The following is a 25,016-nucleotide window of genomic DNA, read 5'->3' as shown; positions in this document are numbered from 1 at the left end:
TATATATATATATATATATATATATATATATATATATATATATATATATATATATATATATATCAAGGTTTAAGCGATAACATTATTCAAATAAGAGAATACGAAAACGACCAAATAACGTGTAAAATCTCACGTGATTTAACATTAACGATTGACAAAAAGGTGTGCAGGTGATGTAGTCTGCAACCTTAGGTTGTGATCAAAGTCGCGTGAATCATAAGTGATTTTATACATACTTTTAGTGTAAAATTGCATGTCATTCAACCGTTTTCTTATTCTCTTATTAGTTATTGTTATCGTTTGAGCCTAACTGTTGATCCAAACTCTCTCAGTAATGATCATTTACTTAGTGAAAGCTTTAATTTGTATTTTAGTTTCAGCGATTAGTTTGTATTTGAGTTTGTTAAGTGATCGTTGAACATGTATTGTATCTGTATTAGAGCATAAGTGTTTTAAAAGACAAAATCACATCAAAGAAAACTTTAGCGACGTCAAAAAAGTTGCGAAGATAAAGATAGACTAAATTAAATGTGAAATCTTAACCATTTATTAGTTATACCTGAAGTAGTTATCAGCGTTTCCTTCAACAGTGGATCAATATCTTGTGCATCAAGATTGTTTTTTATTATCCTCTTGCACGAAGGTACATACCTCACGCCTCAATCCGACAATGGTACAATACAAATTACTTTCTTTTCTCCAAACGTGCTCACCAACTCTCTAAGACAACTGTTCATATACAGCCAAAAGACTGCTAAATCTGATGGACAAGGACATGCATTCCACTCCCCTTTTGACACATAGATTGCACCTTTTAATGTGCATTAAATGCATAAGGTATAAATAGCTGAGAGATCCTTCTCAAAGACACTTCTCACTAGGCCTCCTTCTATCTTTTCTTATTTCTCTCTTACCTTCTTTTGTGCAAGAAAAGCTATGTGATTCCTTGGATTATTGTTTAGATTATGACTTTTCTTTTCTAGTTCTGTAACAATCTATAAATTCTTGGATTGGTTCCTTAATCAATAAACAAATTTAAAAATGAAAAAGTAGTGTTTGTATTCACCCTCTCCCCATCTATAAATTGTTTTCTCTTGTAGAATTCTTTGAGACGAACAAGTGGTATCAGGTTAGTGTCTCTTCTCTTTTTCATTCTTCTATCTATTCTCTATAATGGCTATGACAACAAACAACTATCACGACAATGACTCTCTTGACAAACCTTCAAGATTTAGCAGAGACAACTTTGCTCTTTGAAAAAAGCGTGTGTGATAACTCTCAATTTTGAGAGTTATTTCTTATTTATTTCCTCCATTTTTGCATCTATTAAATACCCAATTTTCTTGTTTTTGCCAATATTTCTATAAGTTTTAATAAGATGATGAAATACAAAGGAAGAATTTTTATTTCGAAAACCTGCATTTTCTGGCAACTGGCCACTGTGTCACCACTGTGGGATATTCACGAATTTTGTTAGCTTTCTACTTTTTGGAGGATGTATTGCTTGAAGATCTTGCCCAGAGATTTCTTCCAGCTGTAGTTGGCTGTAAAGTTGTACATTTATGTTATTTTAAGTTGTTGTTTAATGGTCTTTGCCCCAAAGTTTATTTGTACTTAATTTTCTTTGGATAAAGGCTTTATCCTTATCAATTCTTCCCTATATAAAGAGGCCTTGGGCTCATTTGAAGATCATCCCTTTTACCATCCCTTTATTATCCTTTTATCTTCTGTTTACTCATCTTTAGAAGTATTTTAACTGAAGTTCTTCTCTTCTTCTCTTAGTTTTAGCTTAGCTTTTTATTTTCTTTGTATTGAAGTTGTAATATGTTGCCAACAAGTCTCACCACTATGGGAACAAAGTTTAGTTTTATATTAATGAAAGTTACATTTCAGTCTTATTTACTGTCTTCTATTATGTTTATTATGAGCTAAGTTACTCGTATGAGTGTGGGTGTGAGTTTAACGTAGAATTTTTATACAATATTTGGGTGTTTTTACTCTTTACCACTTTGTAAATTTGGTCACTTAAGACGGGACTTAAACTCGACACGAATAAGTCGATCACTTTGAAGTGTTAATATTAGATCTTAGACTCAGAGATGGGCGGATCCGAAATACGGCTTAAGTGATGAACAAAGAACTCGAGAGAGTATTTGATAATTACGTAGAGATGCGAATTTTGTATGTATTTAGCTAAGGATTAAGCGATGATTATTCTTATCACAAAGAGATTTGGGTATAGATTTTATTTCTTCTTTTTTTAGCTAAATCGGCAAGTTTTGAAGTGGTGAGCGTAAAAACTTTGTGAAATTTTATGGAGACCGTTTGAAAATTTTCACTTTCGAGAGATTGGAATTTTTATAAACAACTCATAAGATTCTAACCATTTTATTGTTGATTTTATGTTAAGGAACACTTACACCCATGCTTATTCTTTAGTCTATAAGTTCATTTCGCTATTTTAGTCTTTTAAATATTTTTATAAACAAAAATCAACTTTTATTCACAAACTGAAACACGATCAAGAAGTTCATGAAAGTCTCTGAATCTCAGTAGTCCAGTCCCTGTGGAAACGATCTTGGAATTTTAACACTTTATTACTTGCAAGCGATCATAGTGTCGGCGTGCACTTGCACCGCTACTGTGGGTACTTCGTGCCCACTGTGTGAACACGAACGATCCTAGCCTGTCAAATTTTTGGCGCTGCTGCCGGAGATTGGTGGGATTTTTATCCTGAGATATTGATTTTCATTAGAGCCTTGGTCATTTGTTTCAATCACACTTTCCGTATTGTATGCCAAGGCTATAATATGGTGAGCTTTTACCTCTCGATCTTGAATTAGAAAGAACCATTATAAGACATAGAATAGGTAAAAATAATCAGCAAAATCCTAACTTAAACCGTACCATGGAGGATAATTTATCTCAATTCTCATCAGGAGGCCACGTTTAAAATTGTCGATGATAAAAATAGAGGCATACGGGACTACGCAACTCCCGAATTCGATCAGTTGGCCGCAAGAATAGGTAGGCCCGAAATGACAGCAACAACTTTTGAACCAAAACCGGTAATATTTCAAATGATTTCCGCAATGGGTCAGTTTCAAGGATTATCGTCGGAAGATTTGCACTCTCATTTAAAATCTTTTATAGAAATGAGGATCATTTTTAAAATTCCTGGAGTCATACAAGAAGCCTTACGCTTGACACTTTTCTTTTACATAGTAAAGGATAGAGCTAAAGCATGACTAAATTCCCAACCACCAAACTCTATCCTAACTTGGAATGATTTGGCAGAAAATTTTCTAAAAAAATACTTTCCGCCAACAAGGAATGTAAAAATTAGAAATGAAATTATGACGTTTCGCCAAGAAGAAGATGAAGCGGTTTTAGATGCATGGGAGAGATTCAAGGACCTTCTACGGAAATGTCCTCACCACAGAATCCCTCATTGTATTCAATTGGAGACATTTTATAATGGACTTTCCAGTTTCGTTAAAATTATTTTTGACGCAACGGCCGGTGGAGCTTTCACAGCTAAGACTTAGAACGAGGGGTATGATATTTTGGAATGAATTTCTAATAATAATACTAAATGGTCAAATCCTTGTGATGTTGTTTCTAAATCTGCTTCGGGCATCGATGAACTTGATGCCATCTCTTCTTTAAATGCTTAAATTGTAGCTTTAACTAATTTGGTTAAAAACAATTTAAACTTAAATGGAGAAAAAAATCAAGTTCAATTCATAATGTCCAATCCATCTATGACTGAATCTTGTGTCTTTTGCGGTGAGAGCCATTCTTATGAATATTGTCCCGGAAATCCTATTTCGGTAAATTATGTTGGAGTCATGCTAGAAATAGTCCATTTTATCCCACATATAACCCAAATTGAAGGAATCACCTCAATTTTTCTTGGGCTGGAAATCCTGGACTTTAACCCCCCGGGGTAACCCAAGTCCAAAATCGGCTACAAAATCCCCCGGGATATGGGCAAGGTGTTTCGCACAACTACCAAAATGGACAACCCTCACAATCACACATGCCTAGGCAAAATGCATCAGACGATAATGATTCACTCGAATCATTACTTAAAGGTTTTATAAACCAAACCAATGCAACGTTAAAAAGTTTCGAAACCCACCTCAGCCGATTTGTCGCCGATCTCAAGGGTAGACTTTAGGAACTTTGCCTAGTGACACCGAAACCCCCAAGGGTAAAGAAAATATCAAAGTCATAACCGTGTTGAGTGAGGAGAGTTCAAAAGTCAATAATCACACAAATAAAATCGCCGATAAACTGACCCATCAAAACGAAGTTTCACATGCTTTTGATATATCAAAATTTCCAATTTTATGTCCTCCCAATGGAGAAACCCAAAATTCAGTTTCTATCCAGAAAACAGTCCCTGCATCAACTTCCAGCACTGTGCAGCTCTCAGCTCAAACTTCCCACAGTGGGAAGATAGTGCCCATTGTCCAGCCGAAAAAATCCATTCAACCAGCTCAAGATTTGCAGAATTTACCTTTTCCATAAAGAATGAAAACCAAAAATGTGGACGAGAAATTTAAGAAGTTCTTGGACATCTTTAAGCAACTCCATATTAACATACCTTTGGTAGAAGCTCTTGAGCAAATGCCAAGCTATGTTAAATTTTTTAAAGACATTCTAAATAAAAAGAGAAGGTTGAATGAATTTGAAACGGTTGCTTTGACCAAAGAATGAAGCGCACTCCTTACTTGTAAAATTTCTCTTAAGTTAAAAGACCCGAGAAGTTTTACCATCCCATGTTCTATAGGATGAAAAGAAGTAGGCCATGCCCTATGTGATTTGGGGGTAAGCATTAATCTTATACCATCCTAGAAGTTACCTTTTTCTGGAAAATATTCTCAATGACTTGGTTAGAAGAGCCAGTGACTCATCAAAGTCTGCAAGATCAGACTCTGACAAATCCTCAGAGTTAGTGGGATCTAACTCCATTAAAGAAACAGAAGAAACAAGAGGAAGAGAAGAAGAAGATGGGAGATCAGCTGAAGAATCTTCAGAGATCAAAGCTAAAGGAGAGCTTTTCATTTCTTTGGAATCTTTGATGAGATTTCTCTTCAGTTGATTAGACTGTTCATGATTAAGCAGTACCCCATATAGAGAACTTAGAGAGAACGAGGACATATCATTGGACATTTTGAGACACATAGAATATGTATCCCAAGATTCTGGCAAACATTCCAGAAACTTCGTCAAAGTTTCAGAATTGGAATATTCCCTGGCAACAGTTCTCAAGTCGAAAAGAAGACAATTAAAACGTTGATGTACTTCAGAATTGTTTCATTCTTTCCACAGAGAAAGCTTTCGTATTGTCTTACTAGATTAATCTTCCTTGACTCCTGTACTTGGGAAGTACCTTCATATTGAACATAAAGAGTGTCCCACATGGATTTCGAGGTTCTAAGCTTCATAACATAATGATAAACCTCCTCAGGAAAAAGACATGGCTTTTATAGGTCTAGTTCGAGTATCTATAGCCACCTTCTTATTGTCTTCATCACTCAATTGATGAGGGAGCTTTGGAATCTGCCGTTCAGGAATCGCAACAGTCGTAGTTGTTTCAGGAACAACCGGAGATATAGCGTATGGAACATAAGATCTATTCTCTATATATTGTGGGATCTCAGATCCACACCCTCCAAGAAGAAAGACATCCGATTTTTCCAGAGACAGAAGTTGTCTCTTATAAATCGGGAAGGTTTGGCAAGAGAGCTATTATCGTGAAAGTTTGTGTTAGTGTTTTGTAAAGCCATTTGTTAAGCAGTAAACTATCTAGAGAAAGAAGAGATAATAAAATGCAAATAAACAACTAAACAAGACGGAAAAAAAAAACTACTATGATACCACTTGTTGGTCCCAGCTGGGTCTACAAGAGTTTAGAGGCGAATAGTTTGTAGAATGGGAGGATGAATACAAACATATAAAACTTTCACTTTTAAAAATATATATTGATATAGAAGGATCAATATAGATTTTTAGAGATTGTTTAAGAAAATAGAAAAGGTAAAGATAACCTATCTAAAACAATCTAGGATTATACACAAATACATTTAGCAAATATAAGAAATTTGTCGAATAAGATAAAGACAGAAAGATGTTCTTCTTGGGTAAGAACTTTAGAATTAGAGAGAAATTCTAACTTGCTTGAAGATAAGTGTATGTGTTCTTTTATGTGTTGTACATGTGGTGCATGAGGAGAGCACTCAGCTATTTATACTGTGAGTCCACGACATGATCAATCTTCATAAAACTCTATACAATCAAGGCAGATTTAGATGAACATTAAGAACACTATGAGAGGAGTTGAGAGGATTTGTCAACAAGTCAACCTTCTATTAAGTACGTATGAATTTTACAATTGAGCTCCTTTTCAAAATCACTAAAGACAAAAGTTATATATAGGGACAAACTAAAACCCTTCTAGTCAAAGTCAACATTACAACCAAAGTCAAACACGATGTCTTTACAATTATAGACAATTATAGTCTTTCAAGACGAATACAATTTAACACTGAAATTCAGACCCAACATATACCCATTGCATTAAATGCAATTCAGAAGGGTGCACGCGTCAAGCTTTTAGAGGAAAGCTTGTCCTTTTGCAACAGTGAATAGTACTATTGTCTATTCATGAGCAGACATCCTTTCATGGAGTTGGTGAGCACTAGAGTTGACTAGTCGGCTCCGTGCAGTACTATACTCTTGAAAGGGTATGAGTTTGTCCTTTGTGTGTGAAAGGACAAGACAAAAGTAATCGTGCATGGAAAGCTTCATTTGATTATTGAATGCTGGAATAACGTTGGAGGTCTCTTCAGCATTCACTGAGGCTTGTGCAGTCTTCACACGTATGTTGACCAGGTTGTAATCACTGAATATCGCTTGAGATCACGAATGTGCCAGTCACTAATCTTCAGTTTCAGTCTTTGAAATTCACTGAAGGTTCTTGGGTGTGAGTTTTGTCATCTTGAAGTATCGATGTCGCTGTAGGATTACAATGCATGTTTCAGCGATCACTGAACAGATTCAGTGATGATCGTTGGAACTGAAAAGACAGAAACATAATACTTCGAAAGGTAAAAGGTATTATCATCAAATCAATGAGAAATATGATCAACAATGTCAGTATTTCATTTTTTTTATGTGATCAAATCTTTTGAATGTGGATTCTATTGTTGAGGGGGGTGTTGAATTTTTTTTATCATGATCATTTTTCTGGGGGAAGTAAAATATCTGTATATCTTTTTATGATTGGATTTTAACTGATATAAATTTTTACAGGTATTTTCAAAGTCAAAGCATTGACCGGTGAGGAAGTTGAGCGATAAAGCATTGATCAATGAAGTAACTAAAGGACCAAGGCTTGTCCGATAAGGACCTTATCCGGACAAAGTGTTGCTTGGTGAAGGGTTAATTCAGACATAACTATGTCCAATAAGGACCTTACTTGGACAAGGCCTATCCGATGAGGACCTTATGCGGATAAGGCTTGTCCGATGAAGGCCAATCCAGTTATAGTTGTGATCGATGAGAAGGGTATCCGGACACTTATTGTCGGGTGATAATCTTCAAGTTTTTTTGTAATGTTTTTGTCTCCAGATAGATCTTAGACTTATTCATTACTTAATCTTTGTTGAACGATGAGTATGATTATCATTTAAAGCTTGATCGATGAGCTCGTTTATCATACAAAGCTTGTCGGATAAATCCTCTCATTACTCAAAGCTTTGGGCGATAATCTTTGCTCATCATACACCTCTTGTCTGATGAAGTCTTCTCACCGGACAAAGCTTCATCCGGTGAGGAATTCCAAAGGTTGTGAATTCGTGCGACTCTATTTCAACCAATCACATTTGAGTGTTGTTTCACTTTCTTTTACCCTATAAAAGGGGTCGTCCGATTTCATTTTCAATTTTTACAACTTTCATTTTACTCTCTTATCGTTGCCTTCATCGCTTGCTTCAAGAACTTCATCGGCCGATTAACTCATATCTTCATCTTCTTCTACTTTGTTTTCTTTTGGAATGATTCGTACATCAACTATTTGGACTTTGAATTGATTGACCAGATTTGAACTAAATCTAAAGGTTTGTAACACGAATTATCTTTTGGACTTAATCATAAGATGTTCTTGAACATATATTTTGAATTTGAACATGATGATAATCCTAATATGGTCTTAACTATTATTTTGATTTTGGACTTGAGCAATAAGAATTTTTTGGACTTAATACTGAAGAAAACTAGTTTTGACCGATTTCGATAATAAGGATAATTTTTCATGTGAGATTCTTTGGTATGAGTGCTTAAATCTGTGACCAGAGAGTTTGTTGACCGGTGAGTTAGCTTTTTTTTAGTGTTTAACTGGAGAGTTGAGTGTTTGACCGGTGAAGAATTTTTTGTTGACCAGATAAATGTTAACCGATGAGAATGATTTTTTTTTTGGTGTTAAATTTTTTTTGGTTTTTTTTGTGTTCTTAAATTTTTTTAGTTCACATTTTTTTTCTTACTTTTAGATATTTTTTAAGTCTTAGTAATTTTTTTAGCCTTCTTTTTTAGGCTTTTTTTTAGATTTTTTTTCTTCTTCTTAATAAATTTTTTTAATATTTTTTTGTTTGTTTTGTGTGTAATACATTTTTGTATGTTGTGTAATACTTTTTTAGGCGTGCTTTTTTTTTTTAATATTGTTTTATTTTTTTAGCTGAAAAAGATGGAGCGATACTTTATAAACCTTAAGAGCATTCATAAAAACGTTTTGGCAATAACAGTGGTAATCTTGGTATGTGTGTCAAGTGTTGTATCTTTGAAATTTGTTTTACTATGGATCTAATTTGTTTACTGTTTTACACGTAAATAACAATGTCGACTGAGGAAAACCATCACTCATCCAAAGGGTCTAAGGATAAAAACCCTATCTCTTCAATCAGATCCAAACCTACCATCTTTTCCCAGTCAACCACAAATATTAACCCAGATGAAACACTTTTTTCGAAGTCATTATATCTTGACCTCAAGCCAAATAACCATCATTTTAACCTCAACATGCCTTCAGAATATCCAATAATCTCTGCCATCTTAAAAGGACATCCAATAGCTTATGCATTATCTGCAACAATGGATGTTCCTTTCGTATACCTTCAACAGTCTTGGCACACACTTGCCTATGCCTACATCAAAGAAGGAAACCAATTTTATTTCCAAGGGCATGTGGATAACTACATGAGTCGCTTGACTCTGAAAAGGCTGCGGAAAATTATGAACCTGCCAAATCCAAGTTCTGCCACCGAATCATCAGAATTTGAAGACTTCGTATATGTTGAAGAACTTTGTCGGGATATCAAGCGTCTTGGATACTCGGGAGAATTGAACAACCCATCTCAATTCAAAAGAAAGTTTCTTCCATCAGTGTGGCACCTACTATTCTTAATCCTGAACCAGTGCTTAACATCCAAGACTGCTGGAATCGATACATGTAGCAGCTCATTCTTTAAGTTTTTCCATGTCATCGTCTTCAATCGTCGATATGATTTTACAATGGTGATCTGGAATGAGCTAGCATAACTTGTTCATGCAAAGAAGTTTGCCTCAAAAGCTAGAAAGTTCGTTCTTTTGCAGAGATTTCTCCAATTGATCATTAGAGCTATGATGCTATCAAACAAGGAAATTTCTGCAAGACTGAACAGTCAGTTTGGCTCGGACTATGAAATGCAATTTCTTCGGCCGCACATCGAAGTTGAAGACTTAGATTCTATAATGAATATTTCGGATGACTTAATAGCCTATGCTGATTAGAGTGCTTAGTGCGTATTAGAATATAGGCGAGTGATAGATCCCATAGTTCAGCCAGAACCGGTTGAACTTACCCTGGGATCACTCCATGCCTCAGTTGAGCGCGGTGAGGGTCTAGAATTAGACGAGAGAGTTCAGGTACAAGGGATACCTGAACATGGCATTGTGTTGATGGAAAATGAATTTGAGAGGGGATTGGAGCGATGAGACTCTAATCAGCCACATACTTCAAGTGGCAATACTTCCTCAGCTTCATCAAGCTCGGAAGCTACTGAATCTGATACGGCTATTCATCCTGTAAATGATGAAGATGATGATGATAATGACAATGACGATAATCAAAATCGTGGACAAAGTTGATTTTTCGAGTCTTCAAGATATTTTGTCAATGGATTTTGAGTTAGGTGAAGATTTCTTTGACTTTGCCGAATTAAATTTGTTATTGGATGATATAAGGCTGGGCGAGGGAGTTATAGTTGAAAATGATGAGAATTTGAGAGAAAGAGAAGATAAAGAAGAAAATGGTGAAGGTGTGTGTGGAACATTAAAAGAAACATCAGTTCCAATCCAAACTTATACACGTAGCCGGGAACTCACATCTATTGTCGACATTCATTCATTGAATGTTGGCATTGAAGAAGATGTAGTTAACCCAGTTATGCAATTGTACACCTCTCCTAGCCACTCTATTGATTCTCAACAAGTAATAGTTCCAAACAATCACGGGGATGAAGCGCATATGCTATCTGTTCCTCACTTGGAGGAACTAGATATTGGAAACAGTAGACATCTGCCCCTATCTACGACTTCAATTGTGTACATTGAGAGTCTAGAGCCGATAAGCACACAAGGTACACTGGAGTCAAGAGCATTTGTTGCTCCACCTGTTATTCTTAGTGAACATGTCGGAATGATCAGAGCAGAGTCTTTTGACATTCTACAATGATCGGTTGAAAGTCCTACCAGTGCTAACACTATGCCCAACGCTGAACGTAGGCACAACAATTTATTCAACTGGCAATCTATGTGATCCAAGTGTTATCTTATCAGACTTCGTGTCAAGGGAATATTTGAACGACGCCCTAAAGGTTATTTAGGATTTTTTATCGGAGGAGATCAATGGTCTGAAACTTCTTTTGAAGGGAAAACAACCAGCCAGAGAAGAAACTCTTGCTCCGTCGCCAACGCCTGCACCCCAACCTCCAACAGAGTCAAACTTATCGGTGGATGACCTCAAGTCGATGTTGTATGGTAAAATGCTCACTCAACAAAATTTAGACTTGTCGCAGATTTGGTTGGTTTGCTAAGACAATCAATCGAGGATTCCCAAGCCATTCGAGCCACAGAGTTCATCAAGTTTTAGAGCGTTGTAGTTTCAAGCTCTCAATGCTTGGCTCTACAATTGCTTCTTCTACCCAGTCCATAGCCAATTTCAAAAGCTCGACTGACACTTTGTCTGAAAGAGTGCCAATTCTGGAGAACACTTGTCGAGCTCAGGCCACCTCTCTAAAAAGAAGACATGATGATCAGGACGATCATGATCACCATGAGGGGGAGAACAAGAGACAGAGAGTGGCTGAGACTTTAAGGGGTAAAGAATTATTGATATCTGAAGGAGAGAACTCTTAGGAGCTTAACGATCAAAGTCCTGTTCAAACTGGTAATAGTAAACGAACTACATGCATGGAGATGATTGTGGCTACAGACTCAGAGATTGAGCCAATGGTTGAAAAGTCGACGGTCTCTATAGTAGAAACAAGGATGTTGTTGGGTCTGTCAGCAAACATGGGATTTAATAAAGTATTTTCAAGGGAGACCGGTGGAGTTTAGGATTATGGTGCTGAAGTTAAAGATAATGATGACTCAGATGATTTGTTCTTTGATTTTGAAGCTGATATGGATGAAGATGAACCTATCTTACCACTTCAATCTGATCTTAAAGAAGTACCTGAACCAGCTTCTACCGAATCACCGAGTGTTCCTGATACGTCTTATGTTCCTTAAGCTACAACTAGGGTTGTGCAAAACCCGACCTTACTACATTTATCCGACTTACCTGACCGAATAAACCCGACCCGATCCGAAAAATATTACCTGAATGTAATACGAAGTCCGAACCCGAAATCTATATCGGGTATGGCGGATCGGGTAGGATCTCAAGATCCATCCCCCGAACCCACCCGAAATCCGAAAAACACAAAAGGCCACTCTATAGACTATCGGGCAGCGAGACGTTTAAGGCTTTTCCAATTTTCACCCCATGTGACTTGTAAGGCTGTGGCGACCGATGGCGACGAGGCGACGACTAAGTACCGATGAGTGATGACTGACGAGTGACGACCAATGAGTGACGACCGACGACTGACTACCGTCCGACGAGGCGACAACTCTTTCTTTCTCTCTAGAATCTAGATGCGACTCAGTGACTCACTGCCTCTCTAAACTCCAGTCTCAAGTGATCAATTCTCATCTCGTTCTTTCAAGTGTTAAACTCTCTGCCTTAGTGTAACTGCGTAAGCTCTTTGTGATACATTTGACATGATTTGAGATTAATTCAATTATGAAATGGATGAAGCTTTTATAAGAGAGTTATTATGTTAATGGTTTTTACTGGTTTCATGTCTGAATGATCGTTAATTCGTTATAAAAGTATGATGTTTATGAATTGCGAATTGTGAATTTGTGATAATTTGGTCATGGTGTGAATTGGTGATTGCTACTGCTACTCTGCTAGAAAGTAGAATTGTATGTTGGGCATGGTAATTTATGTGCCCCCTTTTGGTCAACTAAACAATAACTTAGAAAACAAGTTATTCACATGGGTTTCAGAAAAATATAATGTTTTCGCAAAATAGAAAAGACAAATAGGAAGGTATATTATGAAGAGAAAGAAAATGCTCCCTTACACACTAAAACGTGAATTCAATATCATAACTAGTTCAATACATTTAAGGATGCACAACTACCTGGAAAAACAAAGGAGCGGTCCAAGGATCTATATGGTAGCATGTCTGATTCTTCAGTCCAACCATCAGGAAGGTCCTCTGGAAAAACATTGGTGAAAATCGATTATGCATATTATTAGTATCTATAAGCACATATATAGTTATATTTGCCAGCAAAGTTTCATTTAGAATATTACTAGAAAACCATTATCATTGTTACATCTTATGTTTGTCAGTCATATTTTCAACTACAACATGCATGTCACCGTGCCTTCTTCTGTGTTTGAAACAACTCATCCATCTGCCTGGGACAATAACTGAAATATCAACACAAACTATTCAAAGCCAATTAACTATGTTGTTGTTTGTCTTGAACCTGATATTAATCAAGTGAAATGATATGCATATTGTTTTGCCTTGCATAACTGAAATTTAGCATTCATCACCAATAAAATTGATTGTTACATTTCCTGCCAATATACCTAGTTGGCTAATGATTATGTATCACTCTTCAAACCTCTGATATAGTTTTATTAATCAAGACAGTTTGCAAGATTCCTAATAGCCTGAACTAATACAAAAAATAAATAAAAGAATCATTCACTCCACTTAGATTCATCTACACGCCACCTTAATGAATGAAGTTGGTGCAATAAACCATTAGTAAAAACTGTATGTTAGTCATGGTAATATATTTCCTGCATACGTTGCACTCTTTAACTTTTTTTCCCCCACTGCACTCTTTTACTGTATATGATTATTACTTTATTAGCTCTAACTTACTGCACTGCACATTAGCGCATATATATATATATATATATATATAGAGAGAGAGAGAGAGAGAGAGATGAGCGATCAAATGAAAACCACTCTCATTTGTAAAAACCATACAAACCACCCTCATGCGTCGATTTCATTGTTTAATCTTATGAAATTTTTTCATGAAATTGTTTAATATAATACTTTTTTTTGATGAATTTGTTTCATATATGGTTATGAACTTGTTTCATATAATATTTAATGAAATTTTAATGAAACTGTTTCATGTATTTCTCTAAAATTAAAATAATGAAGATGATAATATCCATGATTAACACCCTCCACAATAAAAATGGTTAATAAACTTCTCATAATTACAAAAAAATGAACAAAATGAAAAATTATGATGGGTTGAATGAGGTTTTCACGGTTTTTACAAATTGAGTGGTTTTTATTTGAACGCTCCCACACACACACACACACACACACACATATATATATATATATATATTTCCTGCATACACTGCACTTTTTTGTTGTTTATTAGCTCTAACTTACTGCATTGCACATTATAGATGGAAAAAGTTAGCATGTCTCAGTTCGTAAGTAACAGTCATCAACCTTCTCCTTTACAATCTAATCCTACCGTAACCCAATCTGTTCCGAAAAGTACAAGAAAAAGGAAAATGTTAGAATCTAGATCATACGTATGGGACCATTTTGAAAAGATTTTAAACGAGGATGGGCTAGTCATTAAAGGTAAGTGTTTATATTGTTCAAAAGTATATGCAGATGAAGCTAAAAAGCATGGTACTTCGTCTTTAAATAGCCACATGCGCGCTTGTTTAAAGAATCCACATGTTAAGAAAACAAAACAGTCCATTCTTGCATTTCAATCTGCAAAATCTGACAATAGTGATGGTGTTTTGACATCTTGGGTTTTTAACCAAGAGCTTGTTCGAAAGATGTTAGCTAAAATGATTATAATGGATGAACTTCCATTTAGGTTTGTTGAAGGGAGGGGTTTTAAACAGTTTGTTGAGCTGCATGTCCTAGATTTAAGATCCCTTCTAGATGGACAGTTAATAGAGATATATTTAGTATTTACTTTGAAGAGAAAACGAACCTTAAGAAATTATTTAAGTCAAGCACGCAGCGTATTAGACTACTGATACTTGGACATTTGTTCAAAGAATCAATTATATGTGTGTCACTGCACATTTTATTGATGATGAGTGGAAACTAAATAAGAAGGTCATCTCATTTGTGTCTATACATTCACATAAAGGGGAAAGTATAACTAAGGCCAAAGAGAGTTGTTTGCTTGATTGGGGAGTAAAATTTTTTTTCACCATCACAATTGATAATGCATCAAACAATGATATTGTCGTTGGGTTCATGAAGAAGAAGGTGGTAAATTGGGGTGGTTCTTCTACTAGAGCCGAGTACATACATATGAGATGCATTGCTCATATTCTAAGTTTGGTTGTACAAGATGGACTGAAATTAGCAGATACATCAGTTAAGAATATTAGGGATTGCATTAGGTGGGTGAGGGGTTCTCCATCTAGGTTGAAAAAGTTTAGAGATCTTGCAGAATTGCTTGAAGTGGAAGGTTAAAGTTCTTTATGTCTTGATGTTCCAACTAGATGGAACTCCGCCTATATGATGCTTCAAACCGCAATAGCTTACAGACAAGTTTTTGAACGTATGGAAGTAGTGACACTGCGTTCACTTTGGATTTGGGTGATTCAGTACCTTCATATCTTGATTGGTTATCTGTTGAGAGCTTGATCATACTTCTAAAGACATTTTATGAGATGGCAATTAGAATTTCTGGCTCACTTTATGTCATCTCAAATTCTTTCTTAACTGAGATTTCAGATTTGAGTTGCATTATTGTCGATATGTTACAATCTAAGTCGAAAGTTGAAGAGGAATGTTTATCTTCCTTTAATTTAACCTTTAATATTTATTTATATTTGGTTGTTTACTAACTTTTTGTTTTTGATTTATGAACAGGAAATGGATGGTAAAATGAAAGAGAAGTTTAGTAAATATTGGGGTGATCTGGATAAGATAAACTTTATTATATTCTTTGGCAATATATTAGACCCCAAAGATAAGGTTGAGTACATGCAAGTCCAGCTTAATCAAATATATGGTGAGGATCAAGGTAAGTCATGTTTTGAAAAGGTAAAGTCTAAACTGAATATGTTGTTTGAAGAGTATGTCCCAACATATTCCGAACCTTCTACCACTATGATGCCTCATCTACCCATTAAGTGTGAGAATGTTCCCGTTGGAAGGGTACAATCTAGATTAAAGAGCCAACTAAAGAAACAAAAGATGGAAAGTGGGGATTCACTCAACAAAAAGAGTAAACTTGAACTTTATCTAAGTGATTCGACCATAGATGATACAAACGATTTTGATATTTTAAAATGGTGGAAAATGTTAACAGTGAAAGGTTTCCTATCTTTTCGAAATTGGTTAGAGATATACTTGTTATTCCAATTTCAACTGTGGCATCTGAGTCGACTTTTAGTACTAGTGGCAGGGTCTTGGATAATTTTAGGAGTTCTCTATCCCCTAAAATGGTAAAAGCCCTTATATGTACACAAGACTGTCTAAGAGGCCCTAGTCAGCCAATTGTAGTTGAAGAAAACATAGATGATATTGAAAAGTTTGAGAAATGTACGACATTAATTATGTATTCAGTATTTTAGTATTCTTTTTCAACTTAAATTTGTATATTTATATATTATATACTTCTTTTAATTTGTTTACATAAATGCAGAAATGATGAATATGAGAATTGGAAGTTCAAGTTCTGTCACTGACCATGGGGATTCTCTTCCAGTCCCAACAGTTGATGTAGATGATCTAGAGCTAGATGATGTATTGTAGAAGTGGCCACTTTGAAAGGTATTTCTTTGTAGAGCTATATCATATGATATTTGTGGCCTTGAAACTAGAGAGAATGTGTTGTTTTGGTGCAGATTGTTGAAATGGTGATTTACGGTAGGAGATGAAGTTAACTTAAAAGGTTTGTTGCTGTTGGCATGGTCGATGATAAGAAGGGAAGAAGTGAAGGCAAATGCACACCCACTTTCCCTTATTTTTTATTGGAACTCGAAAAGAACATCTTTTTGATTGTTGTTTGTACTTTGTTGGATATCACATGAGATGAAAGGCCATATGAATATGATTGGAACTTGGAAGGAACATCTTTTTGATTGCTGTTGTACTTTGCTGTTTTTCATCTTTTTGAACTTGTTGTTTGACTTTTGAATCTGATATGGGATTGTTGTTTGTTTTTGGGTTCTAAATCTGTTTTGGGTGGAAGGCATCTCACCCGAATCCGAACCGAACCCGAGGTGCCCCGAACCCGAACTGTATGTTACGAGCTGTAGTATTGTAACCTGATACCCGATCGGATTAACCCTTTTGGGGTCTGATCCGATCTAACCCGACCCGTGCACAGCCCTAGCTACAACTGCTAGATCGTCAAGTAAATATATACCTTTTGTTGTAAGGGTAAATACACCAAGGCTAGACCGGGGAAGAATAAGAGAGCCATACCTTGAAGACTTATATCCTTATATATTCGTTTGTCATCGGAAAGCCTTAAGCTCAGACAAAATCTTGGGTATTCACAAGGAAACGCGTGAATATCGCAAAGAATACAAATATTACCTCAAAGCTAAATGACAACCCATCAGCTATGTATGAACCAAACACCGAATCGTCTCGATCAATAATATTGAAGCCAGGAAACTCGTCAGTGTCTGGTATCCAGTGTTCTACATGACAAGACAAGACGGTCAAGTTTGGAGCTTTAGTGAAGCTAACTTTTCAAATCTATTCTTAGAAGACTTGGAACACATGCATCATGATATTCGTAACCAAACTGTCAGATTGGAAGGAGTTGTCAGAGGGATTGAAGTTATCAAATGGTACCTTAGATGTCATATTAAGCTTTCTTCGATGATTGACGTGCAAATGAGGTACGAAAGTAATCAAAAGAATGTCAACCTAAAGAAGCTAGATCAAGAATTAGAAGACATCGATGGCTACCCTCTGTACATGATTGTTGAAGATTCGGAGTTCCGGATGATTTATAAAAATCTAATAAAGCTAAGCGATTCTTAAGGTTTAGCGAGCTAAACAAGTATTGCGATGGAACAACTAAGATTGTGAGGAAAGAACTAGAAGGAAAAAAGGCTCTTGATGACAAAGCTTTAGATCGTAACAAATTAAGTATGAGGGAAAGGTTCTTACTGATTAGTGCTCTAGAGCTTCTCGATGAGAAGAACAGTATCAGAATGCTATAAGAAGATGTGAGATGAACTTGGGATTCAGAAGATCAAAATTTACAATATCTCGTGTTTGAATCCAAAGGGGGAGAATGTTGGGTTTAAGTTTTGTGCTCTAAAGTTGTATTCAATCAAGTTTCTCCATTGTAATTTTTGTCTTTGTAACTGGTTAGTATAAATAGTTTTCTTTCTTGTAATTAGAAGTAGAATCTCATTTCGTAATCTTTGAAGACTAATACAACAACTTTTGCAAATTCTCTCTCTTGATGTTCTTTAATTCCTTCTACTTTTACTAATTGATTTGTGAATCTGATTAAGACATTCTAGGAATTTCATTGATCGGCTTTAAGACACCATTCGAAATACTGTTTAAGCGAAATCCAAGCTATGAGCACATGAGAGTGTTTGGTTGTCTCGCATACGCAAGAAATATTGAAACAAAATGAGACAAGTTCGAAGTAAGGGGGAGACTCGGCGTATTCGTAGGTTATCCGCAAGGCTAGAAGGGTTACAAGGTGTTTGACATTGATGAAAACAAAATCATCACATCAAGAGGTGAGATTTGTTCAGCAATTCTTTCCTTTTGCAGAGACTCAGAAGAAGGAAGACGGAGGTGAAGAGGGGGATTTTTTTGATGAAACACTAAGGACACAAGTCCAAACAATGCTGGTGAAGAAAACCCGAACAGTGGGATACCGAAGTCGAAATCATCGATGACCTTGAACAAGATGAATACCAACCTATCGAAGAACCGACAATTGTGAACGAAACTGAGACAGAAAGCTAGCCTACAGTACAACAAGGCAATGGTCAACGAGAAAAAAGAACGAGAGCACAACTGAAACCGTTAGAAGACTTCGTTGTGAATCTGCCACCTTCAATAGACACCATACACTCCTCGCACGATCAAGATTCCTTGACGGTACACCCTATTGCCAATCATATCTCTTATAAAAACTTAAATGACAAACACAAAGCTTTTTGGTGGCCATCAGCTTGAATGATGAGCCAAAGGACTTTAAACAGGCCGTACTAAGCGAATGATGGAAAGAAGCCATGCAAAAAGAGATAAGAGCCCCAGAAGAAAACAGAACATCAACCCTTGAAGAATTTCCTGACGGGTAATGTGCTATTAACTCAAGATGGGTGTACAAGATAAAGTACAAATCGGATGGTGAAGTGGAGAGGTATAAAGCATGGTTAGTGGCAAAGGGATTGAGCGTAGTTGGTATACCCTTCCCGGGTACACAAGTTCTGCACACCACCAAATAATTAGGTGGTGGGACAACGCAAAAAGAGGCCATGCGCCAAGATAGCTCAACAGGTACCCACTTAGAAATCTGACAGTAGAGCTCGGGGTCGCCACCCACAGGACATTAAATTCACCAACAGATGACAAGGAACTAACAACAGGAAGGGATTGACTTCCACGACATGTTTGCACCGGTGGCTAAACTAGTCATGGTACGAACTCTACTCACTGTAGCCACAGAGAAAAATTGGATTATTCACCAACTTAACGTCAACAATACGTTCTTACTTGGGGTTCTCGACGAGGAAGTGTACATGAAGATTTTGGAAGGCTACGCAAGAGAAAGAGAAACTCGGGTTTGCAGGTTAAGAAACCCCCTCTATAGTTTGTGACAAGCTTCCCACAACTGGTACAAAAAATTCACCATGGCCCTATCGAGTTTGGGCTTTAATAAAATGTAAGCAGACACTTTGATGTTCATATACGAAAAGGGTGAAAGCTATGTGGCGACCCTAATATATGTGGACGACGTGATCATCACGGGAAACGACACTGGAAAAATACAAGAAACAAAAGCCTACCTCAATGAAAAATTCAACATCAAAGACTTAGGATCATTGAAGTATTTTCTTGGTATTTAAGTGGCTAGAACACCGGATGGAATGGTCTTGAGTCAATGAAAGTACACACTCAACATATTGAAAGACAATGGAATGATGGGATGCAAACCGAGTTCTTTTCCAATGGAACAAAATTTGCAATTGGATCAATGTGGTGGCAGCCCACGAATTGAAGTAAGCCAATACCGAGGACTTGTTGGACGATTGTTGTACATGCAAGCAACAAGACCCGACATCACATATGCAGTCAATATGTTGAGTCAGTTCGTTTCTGATCCTCGACAAAGGCACATGGAGCCTGCTACTCAAGTTATGCGTTATCTCAAAGCCACTCCAGGCGAAGGGATTTTAATACCGAAAGATGGTGGTATCGAGCTCGCCGCCTACTATGACTACGAATGGCTTGGATGCACCTTCACAAGGAGGTCACGAACCGGATATCTCTTGATCTTAGGAGGAGCCCTGATTTCATGGAAAACGAAGAAGCAGACGGTGGTATCACGTTCGTCTGCAGCGGCGGAGTATAGAGCCATAACACATGCGGCAAGTGATGTTTTATGGCTATGATGGCTTCTAAAGATCTTGAGAGTGGCACCTATAGAAGCGACACCATTCTTTTGTGACAAACAAGCAGCAAGACACATTGCCAACAACTCGGTTTTTCATGAACGAACCAAACTCGTGGAAATGGACTGCTACTTTATTAGAGAGCGGGTGGAATCACGAGAAATACAATCGATGTGCGTGAACATGAAAGTCCAAATAGCAAATGTGTTTACCAAAGCTTTAGGGACTGAAAGATTATAAGGTCTACTTGACAAGTTAGGCATTCGAGACTTACATGCTCCAACTTGAGGGGGAGTAAATGATTTCTTATATTTACCATATTTTTGTATATCCTTAATTTTATCTATCTCCTATGCAATTATCTCTGATTTCCTTGTATATGTTGTTGTATTCAAACCGATTCAACCCTAATGAGAAATTGATCTTTCTGGTCACTGTATTCTTTAAAGAAAAGATGCAAATGTAGATTCAAAAGCATGTGAGATTGATGCATGTGATGCAAATCCAGATCAAACTGAGATCGTTTCATGTGGGGAAAAGAAGAAGAAGCGTTGGGATGGATGATGGTCGAGAAATCAAGGGCGACGATGTGTTTGATGCGTCATCGGATCAATGGTGTTTTGTGGTGCTCAGATTTGTGAATAATTCCGGTGATGGTTTGAGCGAAGAAAACGAAGAAGAGAGGGGGTTCATGCATAAGCATTTGTTGTTTGCGGTAGGATATTTTGAGGAGGGTTCACACAAGTTGACAGAGAGAAGGCATTTTTACGTTGTGTTCTTGATTTTGGAAGGAAAGAAAATAAAAGAAAAGAAAAGGAAAGGAAGGAAAAAGAAAAAAAAAAGGGAATGGAAAAGAAATAATATTATTATTTGTGTTCTTGACGCTGTGTCTCGAATTTTGAAAGAAAAAAGAAAAGAAAGGGAAAGGAAAAAATTATGAGAAACGTAAAGAAATAATTTTTTTATCTATGTTATTGAGAGTAAAGGGAACAAAAGGAAGAATGATGTATTTTTACAAATATACCTTATTTATTTTATAATGAAATGTAATTGATGAGTATATGTATAATTTTATAAATATCTTTAATTTTTATAAATTATTTCGTTTTTTCTTTTCTTTCCTTTTCTCCCAGTATTATTTTTCTTCCTTTTCTTTACCTTCTCCTTCTACAAAAACTTGAGACCACGAGATTTTCTCTTTCTCTTATACTTTCCTTCATTTTTTTTCCTTCCCTTCGTAGAAAAAACTCAAGAACAGAAGATTTTCTTTCCTTTCTTTCATAGAACAACTCGAGAACACACCAAAGGGCCTTTAGCCTAGCGGTATGTGAGTCATTGGCCTCCGATGATGTCAAGGGTTTAAACCTCAGCAAAGGTGAAGAGGGTGTGTGAGTTTATTTGTTCTATTTGTCGTATATAAATATCATATACTTCAAAAAAAAACTCGAGAAGACAACATTAATTTAGGATAATTTTTGCTAAAAATAAAGTTAAAGAAAAGAATGTAAAATAGTCAAAATGCCCTCACGTGGAAGGCACGTGAGGGGAATTTAACAGAATTGGGTTAAACGAAGTTAACGACAAAGGATCCAATCTGTAACAAAATAGAAACCACAATGATTATACTTGTGATTATTTTGTTTAAGGGACCTAATTCATAATTTTTATGTAACCACAGGGACAATTTGTAATTTACACTCAAAACTTTTCGGTCATTCAAATGGAAAACTACATCTCAAAAAATAACATATTATCTACTAGGGGTGCTTAAAATACCGACCAACTCGGTCAATTCAACCCAAAAAACCCCAAAAACACTCAATCTTAGGTTAATACATAGTTGATACAAAATTAGGTGAACTCACATGTATTGGATTAGTATGAATCCAACCCAACCTAATCCGATGCACTTCTATACTGTAGATGTAATATGATTTTTAAGTTCTTGATTACAACATTTAGACTATATTTAGAATTAGACTAATTCATAATGAGCTATATTTAGAATTACTAGAAGGGTACTCGTGCAATGCATCGAGACACATTTCGATTTCAATGTTTCGTTTTATTTATTTTTATCTATGTCGATATATACGATTTTATGTGGTTTTGAGAAAGCGATAATGTTTTTATTTTTGAATAAAATATAAATTTGAAAATATTTTATAAAATTTGCAATAAATATATCAATATTAGTATCAAATTAACTATTTAAAAGTTCTTGTTTATGTATTTTTTTAATTTAAATTTTCTATTATAAATTAATTTAACGTATCGAAACAACTTAATTTGGATTTAATAATATATTTTTTTATAAAGATTATGATTAAGTATTCTGTTAGAACTCAATAATTATCCTAATTATATTTTAGATTTTTTATATTTTAAAATGAGATGTTTATCCTTTATTTCAGGGACGGATGCATATGGAGTTCATTGGGGTCCTGGGCCCCCAACAAAATGAAGTTTAGAAAGCCCAATTTTTTTTATAGTTTTTAACCTAATTTGGTTGGGCCCCCAACAAAATAATTATGAAGGCCCCATTCCATTTCCCTCCTTCACAATCACAGTCATGCTTCACGGTCACAAACGACTTCACCCACTGCTACGAGTCAACTGTGTCGACGCACATCGCTGTTTGCCTGCTTCTTCCCTGCGTGCGTCTGCTTCTTCTCTGCGTACGTCTGCTTCTTCTTCTTCGGCCGTCGGCTGGGCGCTGGCTGCTTCTTCCCTGCATGCAGTCTCTAATTTGATTTGGGTAAAAAATTTGGCTGCTTCTTCCCTACTGCTTGCCTACTCCAGTCTTTAATTTGATTTGGGTAAAAATTTTGATTTCCAAATTCCAATATTTAATTTTGAATGACTTTGATTTTATTGTTTGCTTCCCAATTGATGATTTGGCATTATCTTAGGTTAATTTTGCAATTTTGTAGGAAAATGGAAATGTTAGGTTAATTTTGCAATTTTGTAGGCAAATGGAAATATTACTATTGATAAAGATAAACCATTGATTTTTATCTTATTATTGTTATTGCTAGAAAAAATGGAAAGATTTTTTAAAAAGGAAAGCATCAACACCTGAATCGAGCTCTGCTCCTTCGATGCCCTACGAAATTGATTTGAACGATCTTCCTTGCGATCCAGCCGATAGGAAAAAGATTTCGAAATATCATCATAATCAAAGGGATGAAATAAGAAGAAAATACTTGCTTAGAGGACCTTGTCAACCACGGGGTAAAGGAAGACATTTTTGTCCGGCTTGGTTTGATCAATACGCTAATTGGTTGGAGTATAGTGTAAAAACGGATAGAACTTTTTGTTTGTGTTGTTATTTGTTTAGAGATCATTACGTAGGACAATGTGGGAGTGATGCTTTTGTAACAGATGGCTTTAATAGTTGGAATAAAACGGAGAGACTTGGTCTTCATGTTGGCGACATTAATAGTTTTCACAATAGAGCACTTAAGAAAGGTGAGGATCTAATGAGCCAAGATCGATATATTGTCGTTGCTTTTCATAATCAAACTGAGAAGGAGAAGAATGAGCACCGAATACGATTAAATGCTTCAATTAAGGCTTGTAGATTCTTGTTGAAGAATGCATTTCCCTTTCGTGGTCACGATGAATCTGAAATGTCTATTTCTAAAGGCATTTTCTTAGAAACATTACCCTTAATTGGTGATTGCAATGAGAATGTAGGTAAAGTTATATTAAAAAAAATGATCCAAAGAATAATCAAATGGTGTCTCCAAGTATTCAAAAAGATATTGTTGCTTGTTTTGCAAATCAAATACTCAAATCCATTCGTAAAGAAGTTGGTGATGATGTGTTCTCATTGCTAGTTGATGAGTCAAGTGACGTTTCTAAGAAGGAATAAATGGCGGTGGTTTTACGATATGTTGATGCACGTGGTATTGCTAAGGAGAGATTTTTTGGTATTGTTCATGTGACGGTGATATCTTCTTCCATTCTTAAATCTTCCATTGATACTTTATTTGCTGAACATGGATTGAGTTTGAAACAGGTAAGAGAGCAAGGTTATGACGGAACAAACAATATGTGCGGTGAGTTCAATGGATTAAAGGCCTTGATCTTGAATAAAAATAGCTCGACATATTATATCTATTGTTTTGCTCACCAACTTCAATTAGTTGTTGTGGCGGTTGTAAAGTTGAGAACTTTTTTAATATGTTAGAAATTGTGTTGATCCTCTCTCTCAGTAATTTGATGATAATCCCTTTTCCCTTTCATGTTGTATTTGTGTTTCTGTATTTTCAGTTCCAGCGATCATCACTGAGTATGTTCAGTGATCGCTGAAGAACTTGCATTGTAAATTCATCAGAGACATCAATACTTCAAGAAGACAACACTCACACCAAAKAACCTTCAGCGAACGTCGAAGACTGAAACTGAAGATTAGAGACTGGCAAGTACGTGATCTGAAGCGGTATTCAGTGATTACAAGCCTGACTACACATGTGTGAAGACTGCTCTAGCTTCAGGGAATGATGATGAGACCTCCAGGTCATTCCAGCATTCAGCGATCAAAGGAAGCTTGCTTAGCACGATTGTTGTTGTCTTGTCCTTATGCACACAAAGGACAAACCCATACCCTTGCAAAAGTTAGTACGRTACGGAGCCGATTAGTCGACTCTTTGTCGACCAACTTTAGGCAAGGATGTCTGCTCAAAAATAGTGCTTTTGTACTATTCACTGTAGCAAA

At 36.1% G+C, this 25,016-nt stretch overlaps 1 non-coding gene across 1 annotated transcript; it reads right to left on the bottom strand.

Annotated features, from left to right (window-relative positions):
- Positions 1-3,338: 3,338 nt before the first annotated feature.
- On the bottom strand, positions 3,339-3,445 carry LOC112499782. The gene has a single exon (XR_003067302.1). It is a non-coding gene; the product is annotated as a small nucleolar RNA R71 (small nucleolar RNA).
- Between the last annotated feature and the right edge of the window lie 21,571 nt (positions 3,446-25,016).

The sequence above is a fragment of the Cynara cardunculus genome (genome assembly GCF_001531365.2).
Source record: "Cynara cardunculus var. scolymus isolate 2C chromosome LG 16, CcrdV1, whole genome shotgun sequence".
NCBI classification, from domain to species: domain Eukaryota; kingdom Viridiplantae; phylum Streptophyta; class Magnoliopsida; order Asterales; family Asteraceae; genus Cynara; species Cynara cardunculus.
This window is presented reverse-complemented; position numbering and strand designations above follow the sequence as displayed.